This window comes from Triticum aestivum, chromosome 7D, assembly GCF_018294505.1.
Source record: "Triticum aestivum cultivar Chinese Spring chromosome 7D, IWGSC CS RefSeq v2.1, whole genome shotgun sequence".
Taxonomy (NCBI): domain Eukaryota; kingdom Viridiplantae; phylum Streptophyta; class Magnoliopsida; order Poales; family Poaceae; genus Triticum; species Triticum aestivum.
Window position 1 is genome coordinate 636344476 of NC_057814.1, and position 9895 is coordinate 636354370.

Sequence of the window (9895 nt, forward strand, 5' to 3'; positions counted from 1 at the left end):
ATATCCCCGTTGAGGTAACATAGTGATATTCGAAAATTCCCCAGTTTCATGTTATTCGGAAGAAGTTTGTTAACAAGACTTGATCAACCTTGTTAGTGGATTCCTTTTGATGAGCATGAGATGGATGAAGTTAGAAAGCACAATCTTCTGTACCCTCCTTTTTACTTTCTGTTATTTAGTTATATAAAGCAAAAATAGCATTTTCTGTCTGTTTTCTGAATTATCCACGCAATAAAAAAATACCCTGAAAATAAAAGTTCTCCAAATGCCCTGGAAATTGAGTATGATTTTTTGTAGAATATTTGAGAATTTCTGGCACTTAGAACACACCAGGGGGACCCACCATTTGGTCACGAGGGTGGAGGGTGCGCCCTACCCCCCTGGGCGCGCCCCCTGCCTCGTGGGTCCCATGTGGCCCCCCTCCACTTATTCCAGTACCCACACACTTCATCTTCCTCCAGAAAAAAAAATCATCCCGTAGCTCAAACCCGTGTTCTTGCTCGTTTTGTTGTCGTTTTCGATCTCCTTGTTCAAAGCTCCATTCACAAAACTGCTTTGGGTGGATTGTTCTTCGGTATGTGACTCCTCCAATGGTCCAATTAGTTTTTGCTCTAGTGCTTTATGTATTGCAAATTTTTGCTGCTGAGGTGACCCTGTTCTTCAGCTTGCATGTCAAATTTATATGGTCCAAAGTAGTTTTAATGCATAATTTAGCCTCTAGGCACTTGTAGGAGTAATTGCTATCAATCTTGTTGAGTTTGGTTCACTTTTATTATGAGTCACTAAATTTTTTAGAAAGTTTCAGAGGAAGAAAATGTTGAAGAGATTGTTGAGAGGCCCCTCGAGCCGGGGTTCAAAGGAAAAGGAGAATGAAGAGACTGAAAACCCCAAGTATAACCTTCCTTGCACCGCGGAGGTTCGGCCGTGTGAATGGCCTTGTGATGCATTCTTGAGGGCTGCTGGGATCTATGAAGACTTTTATTATCCGGCTGAGAATGCAGGCATCACCGAATTCATCCACGATAAGTGTGATTAATACCTCCTACTCACTAATATTTTTATGGAAAACTTTCATTTCCATGCTAGGAGATCACCACCTACGACAGACTTTTATTTATATGATGAATTTAAGGAGATGTCACTCTATGATTTTTTGTACGGTTCGCAAGTTGCCCTTTGAGGGCAGCGTCGAGTTTATTGATAGAAGTGCCGTAGGGGAAACGAGAAAAGTTTCTGATGCAAGGATTACTAGTGTTCATTTTCCTGTTCTACGTTACTATGCAATATTTGCTAGTAGATGTTTAGTTGGTCGCGGGAATAGTGGGGGCCTCAGTGCTCCTGACCTTGCTATTTTGCGCCATGCTTTATTTCGTGATACAACTTTCAGTTTAGGCACTATGGTTGCTAAACGGCTGAGTCTGAACCGTTCAAAGGGCCCCATTTTTGGAGGTATCTTTGCTTCATGCCTTGCTAAACACTTTGAGATACCTATTAGACATTATGAGAAAGAGGAAAAGGTGTTGCCCACTATTTTCTTAGACTATAAGAGTATGGTAGCACATGATTTTATTGTTAAAGATAAGGAGAAGAGACTTAAGTATAACTTGGTATTTAGTAAAATTACTTGTGAGACTACTACCTTGTCTGCACCCTCTTTGTTTAACATACATTCAGGCACGTACCTCATCATGCCCGAGGACATTTATGTATACTGGGAGCTGACACGAGTCCCAGAGCCTGAGCCTGAGCCACCTCTTGATCCATATCGAGAGTCTATCTATCAGTGGGACCCAGAGGAGCTCGCTAACCAGTGGCACCCTGAGGACCCTCCTCAGTACACCGGAGAGGACTACTTTGATCCATGGGCGTAGACCAACTTAGGCCAAAAGTCTAAGCTTGGGGTAGTACATATTTCTCACTAACATTACATTCATGTTCACACACTCATTCTAGTTGCCGCTGTTCATACTTTTTCATTGTACTATCCATGCTAGTTTCTAGTCGTATGCAGGCCGCTGTGGCGCAGTAGGCGGGCTTTTTTATTTTTTTATTTTTTTGCTTTATTTATTTTTGTTTTATTTATTTTTGAGTTGTCTTTTGCTGTATTTAGAGTTTCTTTGTGAATATTTTTGCTTTAGGTACAAAAAAGCCAAGCAGGGTCACGCAAAGATTCTTCGTCACGCGCATCACGTCGATTGCAGAGCGGACCTCTAGGTCTTTCCAATAGGGCTGGTCCCAAAATATAGATTTCTTCTTCCACATGGGTGTGTGTCTGTCAGCGTCATTCGGAACAGGTTGTTCGCCAGGACCCTTTCCAAAGACTACCTTCAAATCCTTGACCATATCATGTACATCAGCACCAGTATGGTGGCGAGGCTTCGTCCGGTGATCCGCCTCACCTTTGAAATGCTTGCCTTTCTTTCTTACGGGATGCCTGCTCGGAAGAAATCGACGATGTCCCAAGTACACATTCTTCTTACAATTGTCCAAATATATAGTGTCGGTATCATCCAAACAGTGCGTGCATGCGCGGTATCCCTTGTTTGTCTGTCCTGAAAGGTTACTGAGAGCATGCCAATCATTGATGGTCACGAACAACAAGGCCTCTAGGTCAAATTCTTCCCCCATGTGCTCATCCCACGCACGTACACCTGTTCCATTCCACAGCTGTAAGAGTTCTTCAACTAATGGCCTTAGGTACACATCAATGTCGTTGCCGGGTTGCTTAGGGCCTTGGATGAGCACTGGCATCATAATGAACTTCCGCTTCATGCACAACCAAGGAGGAAGGTTATACAAACATAGAGTCACAGGCCAGGTGCTATGGTTGCTGCTCTGCTCCACAAAAGGATTAATGCCATCTGCGCTTAGACCAAACCATACGTTCCTTGCGTCATCTGCAAACTCCTTCCCGTACTTTCTCTCAATTTTTCTCCACTGCGACCCGTCAGCGGGTACTCTCAACTTTCCGTCTTTCTTACGGTCTTCTCTGTGCCATCACATCGCCTTGGCATGCTCTTTTTTTTTGGAACAAACGTTTTAACCGTGGTATTATAGGAGCATACCACATCACCTTGGCAGGAATCTTCTTCCTGGGGCGCTCGCCCTCGACATCACCAGGATCACCGCGCCTGATCTTATAGTGCAATGCACCGCATACCGGGCAAGCGTTCAAATCCTCGTACTCACCGCGGTAGAGGATGCATTCATTAGGGCATGCATGTATCTTCTGCACCTCTAACCCTAGAGGGCAGACAGCCTTCTTTGCTTCGTACGTACTCTCGGGCAATTCGTTGTCCTTTGGAAGCATATTCTTTATCATTACCAGCAACTTTCCAAATCCCTTGTCAGATACACCATTCTCCGCCTTCCATTGCAGCAATTCCAGTGTGGTGCCCAACTTTTTCTTGTCAGCTTCGCAATTCGGGTACACCAATTTCTTGTGATCCTCTAACATGCGCTGCAACTTCTTCTTCTCCAAATCACTTGCGCGGTTTCTCTTTGCATCGGCAATGGCCCGACCTAGATCATCAGCGGGCTCATCTGATGCCTCTTCTTCAGCTTCTTCCTGCATTGCCGGCTCAGCTTCTTCCCCCATTGTTGTATCATCGTATTCAGGGAACCCATGGCTAGGATAGCTGTCGTCGTCCTCTTCTTCTTCATTGTCTTCCATCATAACCCCTCTTTCTCCGTGCTTGGTCCAAACATTATAGTGGGGCATGAAACCGGACTTAAACAGTGGACGTGAATGGTTCTTGACGTAGAGTAACTGTGATCATTCTTACAGACTAAACATGGACAAGGCATAAAACCATCCGCCCGCTTGTTTGCCTCAACCGCAAGCAGAAAAGTTTGCACGTCATTAATGAACTCGGGAGAGCATCGGTCATCGTACATCCATTGTCGGCTCATCTTCATTACACAACACCGAAAAGACCAAATTAATACAAGTTCATACATAAAGTTCATACAAGACTTAAATGCAACAAACAAATAACTCTCTAACTAAAGCATTTAAATGCAACAACAAATGCGATCAAGATCGCAACTAAGGTAACAATTGATCCAATAGCATAATGATACCAAGCCTCACTATCAATGGCATATTTTCTAATCTTTCTAATCTTCAAGCGCATTTTCTCCATCTTGATCTTGTGATCATCGACGACATCGGCAACATGCAACTCCAATTCCATCTTCTCCCCCTCAATTCTTTTCAATTTTTCTTTCAAATACTCGTTTTCTCTTTCAACTAAATTTAACCTCTCGACAATAGGGTCGGTTGGAATTTCCGGTTCACAAACCTCCTAGACAAAAATATCTATGTCAACTTGATGGGCATAATTTGTCATAAACACGAAATGCAACAACTAGTTTTAAAAGAGAATATACCACATCCGAATCATAACAAGGACGAGGGCCGACAGGGACGGATATCAAAACCATGGCACTATGTATAACAAACAACGTACGGGTAAGATAATTATACGAGTAACTATATATCCAAAGCACACAAACATCAATTTGGTATGTAAAACATTCATGAACAAGAGGCTCACCACAAGGTGGTGCCGGCGATGGAACGATGCAGGCGATCGACTGTGGTTACGACGGAGATTTAGAAGGCACTAAGTAAACCACACCTACATATGCAAACTAAGTGTTATTTTTGACCTCAAATTGCATATAAATCAAATACTAGCACATATATTTCCTCCCAAATTACTAAACTCATAAATTAATCACTATACAAAGCATTGCAAGAGCTAATCTAGCAATGAGAGATGAAAGGACAAAGTTGCTAACCTTTGTGATCATTTGAATAGATGGGGGCCTTCAAATCTTGACAAATTTTGGGCAAAATGTGTGGTGAGCTCGAGATGAAGAGGGGAAGAACAGAGAGGAGAGGGGAAAGGGGAAGAACAGAGCGAGCTCGGGTGGACGAAGGGTTTATGTAGGACGACCTTTAGCACCGGTTCGTGCCACAAACCGGTACTAAAGGTGCTGGAGGGGCCCCGGACTGACAACATCCTGCCACCACTCACTTTAGTACCCGTTCGTGGCACGAACCGGTGCTAAAGGTCGGCCACGAATCGGTACTAATGAAAGCGGCCGGCTAGCCGTTGGAACCGGCACTAATGCACACATTAGTGCCGGTTCAAAGCAAACCGGCACTAATGTGCTTGACATTTGACCCTTTTTCTACTAGTATCCTCCAGCCCTTGTCATTCTTCTCGTATAGTAGTTGGCGATGGATCATCGTTCGCGGTTACACACGCTGGCACTTCCCACATCTCCACGTCCGCTGATCCTCTTACCCTACGCCATGTTCTAGTCTTTCCCAACCTCATCAAAAACCTTGTCTCTGTCAAGAAACTAGCTCGTGACAATCCTGTTAATGTTGAATTTGACGATGTGGGTTTCTTTGTCAAGGATCAAAGGACGAAGTGGGTGATCCTCCGGTGTAAATCTGACGATGAAATCTAACCAGTCACGCAGCCCGATCGCCACCTCGCCCTCGCCGCAACTGTCGCCTCGCCGGACCGGTGGCATCAGCGACTGGGCCACCCAAGCCACGACGTCCCCCACCGCACGCTGCGTGCCTGCTCCGTCCATCTCCCTGGCTCGCCATCACACATCTGTCATGCCTGTCAGAGCGTTAGGCTCCCGTTTTCTTCTTCAGAACATGTGTCGTACTTTTCTTTTCAGTTAGTGCACTGCGATGTTTGGACCTCGCCCGTGCCCAGTGTATGGGGCAAGCAGTACTATCTTGTTCTTCTCGATGATTACAGTCACTTTGGGTGGACATATCCCCTTCATGGCAAATCTGAAGTTTTTCCTCTTATACGATCATTTGTCCGCTTCGCTCGTCGACAGTTCAACCTGAACTTGCTCGCTCTCCAGTGCGACAACGGACGAGAGTTCGACAACCATGTTGCTCGTGCCTTCCTCTCCGACGAGGGCATCTCTCTCCGTTTGTCTTGCCCATACACATCACCACAAAACGGGCGAGCTGACCGAGTACTCCGCACCCTGAACGACACTGTTCGCTCGCTCCTCACGCACACATCCATGCCGTTCACGTACTGGGCCGAAGCTCTTAACACGGCCACATTCCTCCTCAACCGTCGCTCATGCCGCACTCGCCACGATCACACCCCCTTCTTCCTCCTCCACGGCACTCACGCTGACTACGCGTCGCTGCGCGTGTTTGGGTGTCTCTGCTACCCCAACATCACAGCCACTACCCCGCACAAACTCGCTCCGCGCTCTGCAGCTTGTGTCTTCCTCGGCTATTCCTCCGAGCACAAGGGATACCGCTGCCTCGATCGCACAAAACCGCGTTCTCGTCTCACGCCATGTCGTCTTCGACGAGACCCACTTCCCCTTCTCCCACGCTACCACTGAACCCACACCTCCTCCTGACGAAGAAACTGATCAGCTACCCCTGCTAGTCGTCCCACGCCGGCCTCGCTCGCAGCGCTCCCGACCACGCCCTACCACTTCCCCACCTCCTGTCACGGTCGCACACCTGCCCAGCTCCCCGCCCGTCACCATGACACACACACCACCCAGCTCTCTGGTCGCTGCTGACTCTCCTACGATCACCTCGCCGCCGGACTCCGCACCTGCCGTGAACTCCAGCCCCGCCAACGCTCCAGCAGCTCCCCCCAGCACACCATTGCCCGCTCGCGCCTCCCACGTGCCCACGCACGCCATGATCACCCGTGGGCGCGCCGGCAAGTTCCTTCCCAACCCCAAATATGCTGAAACAAACATTGCTTCTGCCGTCTCCAACATCTCACCCGTGCCCAAGTCCGTGTCCGCCGCGCTTCGTGATATCCATTGGCTAACCGCTATGCAGGATGAATACACTCCGCTCATGGCGAACAGGACCTGGACGCTCGTGCCCCGGCCCAGGGGTGCCAACATTGTCACGGGCAAATGGCTCTTCAGGCATAAGCTCAAAGCTGATGGAACCCTGGATCGCTACAAGGCAAGATGGGTCGTCCGCGGGTTCTCGCAACGCCCTGGTGTGGACTTTGATGAGACATTCTCGCCAGTGGTCAAAGCAGCTACCATTCGTGCTGTCCTCACCGTCGCCGCCGCGCGCGACTAGCCCGTGCGCCAAATGGACGTGAACAACGCGTTCCTGCATGGCCAGCTTGCCGAGCGCGTGTACTGCCAGCAACCGGCGGGGTTCGTCAACAAGCTCCACCCCGATCATGTCTGCCTCCTCGACAAGTCGCTGTACGGGCTCAAGCAGGCCCCCCGCGCCTGGTTCGTGCGGTTCGCTGCTTTCCTTCGTACCCTCGGCTTCACGGCGGCTCGCTCCGACCCGTCGCTGTTCACGCTCCACGGTGAGGGCGCCACGGCATACCTGCTGCTGTACGTGGACGACATCGTCCTCACGGCTTCATCGACGGCTCTTCTCCAGCAACTGCAGCGGCGCATATTCGCTGAGTTCCCGATGAAGGATCTCGGCCCGCTCCACTACTTCCTCGGCGTCAGTGTGACGCGGAGCCGCGCCGACTTCTTCCTCTCCCAACAGAAGTATGCTGACAAGCTGTTGGATCATGCCAACATGACCGATTGCAAGCCCGTGTCAACGCCAGTGGACACGCACTCGAAGCTGTCCGCTGTCGCGGGCGCGCCCGTACGCGACGCCTCGGAGTACCGTAGCTTGGTGGGCGCGCTCCAGTACATCACTCTCACGCGCCCTGACCTCGCCTACGCGGTCCAGCAAGCCTGCCTCTTCATGCACGACCCGCGCGAGCAGCACCGCTCCCTCGTCAAGCGGATCCCGCGCTACCTGCGCGGCACCTCGACGCACGGGCTCCATCTGCACCGCTCCACTTCGCTCGACCTGGTGGCCTACTCCGACGCCGACTGGGCCGGGTGCCCCGCTACGCGCCACTCCACGTCTGGCTACGCCGTCTTCCTCGGCAACTCGCTCGTCTCCTGGTCGTCGAAGCGCCAACCGACCGTCTCCCGCTCCAGTGCGGAGGCGGAGTACCGCGCCGTGGCCAACACCGTTGCAGAATGCTGCTAGCTGCGCCAGCTTCTCGGTGAACTGCGCGTGCCTCTGCCCACGGCCACGGTGACTTACTGCAACAATATCTCCTCTGTGTACATGGCTGCCAACCCGGTGCATCACCGGCGCACCAAACACATCGAGCTCGACATCCATTTCGTCCGCGAAAAGGTTGCTGTGGGCCAACTGCGCATTCTCCATGTCCCGACCACGCAGCAGTTCGCCGACGTCCTGACGAAGGGCCTCCCGACGCCGGCGTTCCAAGAATTCCGGTCCAGCCTGTGCATCCGGCCACCCGATGCTCAGACTGCGGCGGGGTATTGACTGTAACTTCTCTAGTCTAGCACTCATGCACGTACTCGTGGATGCCCACGTTGTAGCACCACCTCGCGCACCTCGCGCCTCATGTAACTGCGCTTGGCGCCCCTCTGTAACCCGGCTATATTAGCCTGAGTAATACACTCGAGAGCACCAAGAGGTGCATTCTCTTATTCCTCCCCTCGTCTACAGTCACGGCTCCGTCGCCTGTTGTACAACATGGCCCATCTGTCAGACTTTGCCGAGTTGTTTGCCACTGAAACTGGGTGAACTTGAGATTCTGCCGTGTTTATTTAGTACACCGAGTCATTTTTCTTTGGAACTGAGCAAAGTAACAGCTCTGCCGAGAGTTGCTTATCACTGCCGACTTCAATTTTGAATCAAACTCAGCAGACAAATGTTTGCCGAATTTCCGATAGAATGAACTCGTCTGGAAGACTGGAACTCATGACAAAATAAGATTCTAATAGTGTTAGCATGATTCACCTGGACCGTGGTGGTACTAAACAAGAATTCATTGTTTGACGTGCAGATGAGCATGCATGCAGTATATACTCACGTACATGCATACACAGGGCCCGCTCCTACAACAGCTTGCATGTTGAGCTCCCCGGCATGTTGGCCTGCGCCTAGTTGACGAGGCCGACGAGGTATCCCAAATCGCCGATCATCCCAATCTCCATCAAGGCCGACAAGTCGCGGCTCCTCCTCGAGCTTGCATGTTCGCTCGTCGGTCGACATGCATGTCATCGCACAACAAGTCCGAGTGTCCGACATGTGCCCCGCGCCAAACAGTAGCGCATTAGGTATTGTTGGAAATATGAGCAATTTACCGAATAATTTAATTAACAGAAATACTAGATAAAGCATGACTAATATACCAGAAATGAAACAAGTTATGCAATCTGATGGAGAGAAGGTAAATATCATCTACATATATGAATTGTAACCAAACATATCTAGGGCAAACACTAGAACAAGAAACCATGGCAGGACCTCTAACAGGAAGAGCAAGAACACGTACGGGACAGCAGCAACAACATGAGCACTGGACTTGGGGTCGACATCCTCGTCAGCCATGTCGTCGAAGAGGTTGTCGACGTTGGGGAACTAGTCGTCGGTGTCCGTGATGAACCGGTCAGTAGCGCTCAAAAACCTTATTAACCTTCTCCCGTACAGGACTCAAAGAGGTGCGGTTTCAGAGGCCTACTGTCGCGACCTGCGGTGCACGCCGCAAGCCGGGGTGGGGAAGACAACAGCAACTCAGTGATTGGAAGCGGTGGCGAGAGGAAGAAGAAGTTCTGGCGCCTCTCTCTGAGAGGAGCGACCTCCCTTTTATACGCACAACTGAAGGAGGCGAGAGGCTGCGCCGGGAGTTGTAGGGAACGAGGGAGACGAAACGAACAGACATCAACCGAAGAGGCGAGCCGTTCGGATTCAGTGTCCACTACAGAAAAACGTTTCAGCTCCCGCGTGATCTTTCGTAAATTTAGACATTGACTCGGCTTATTCCCGCAACCCGCGGTGCGTCGTGACGAGGCG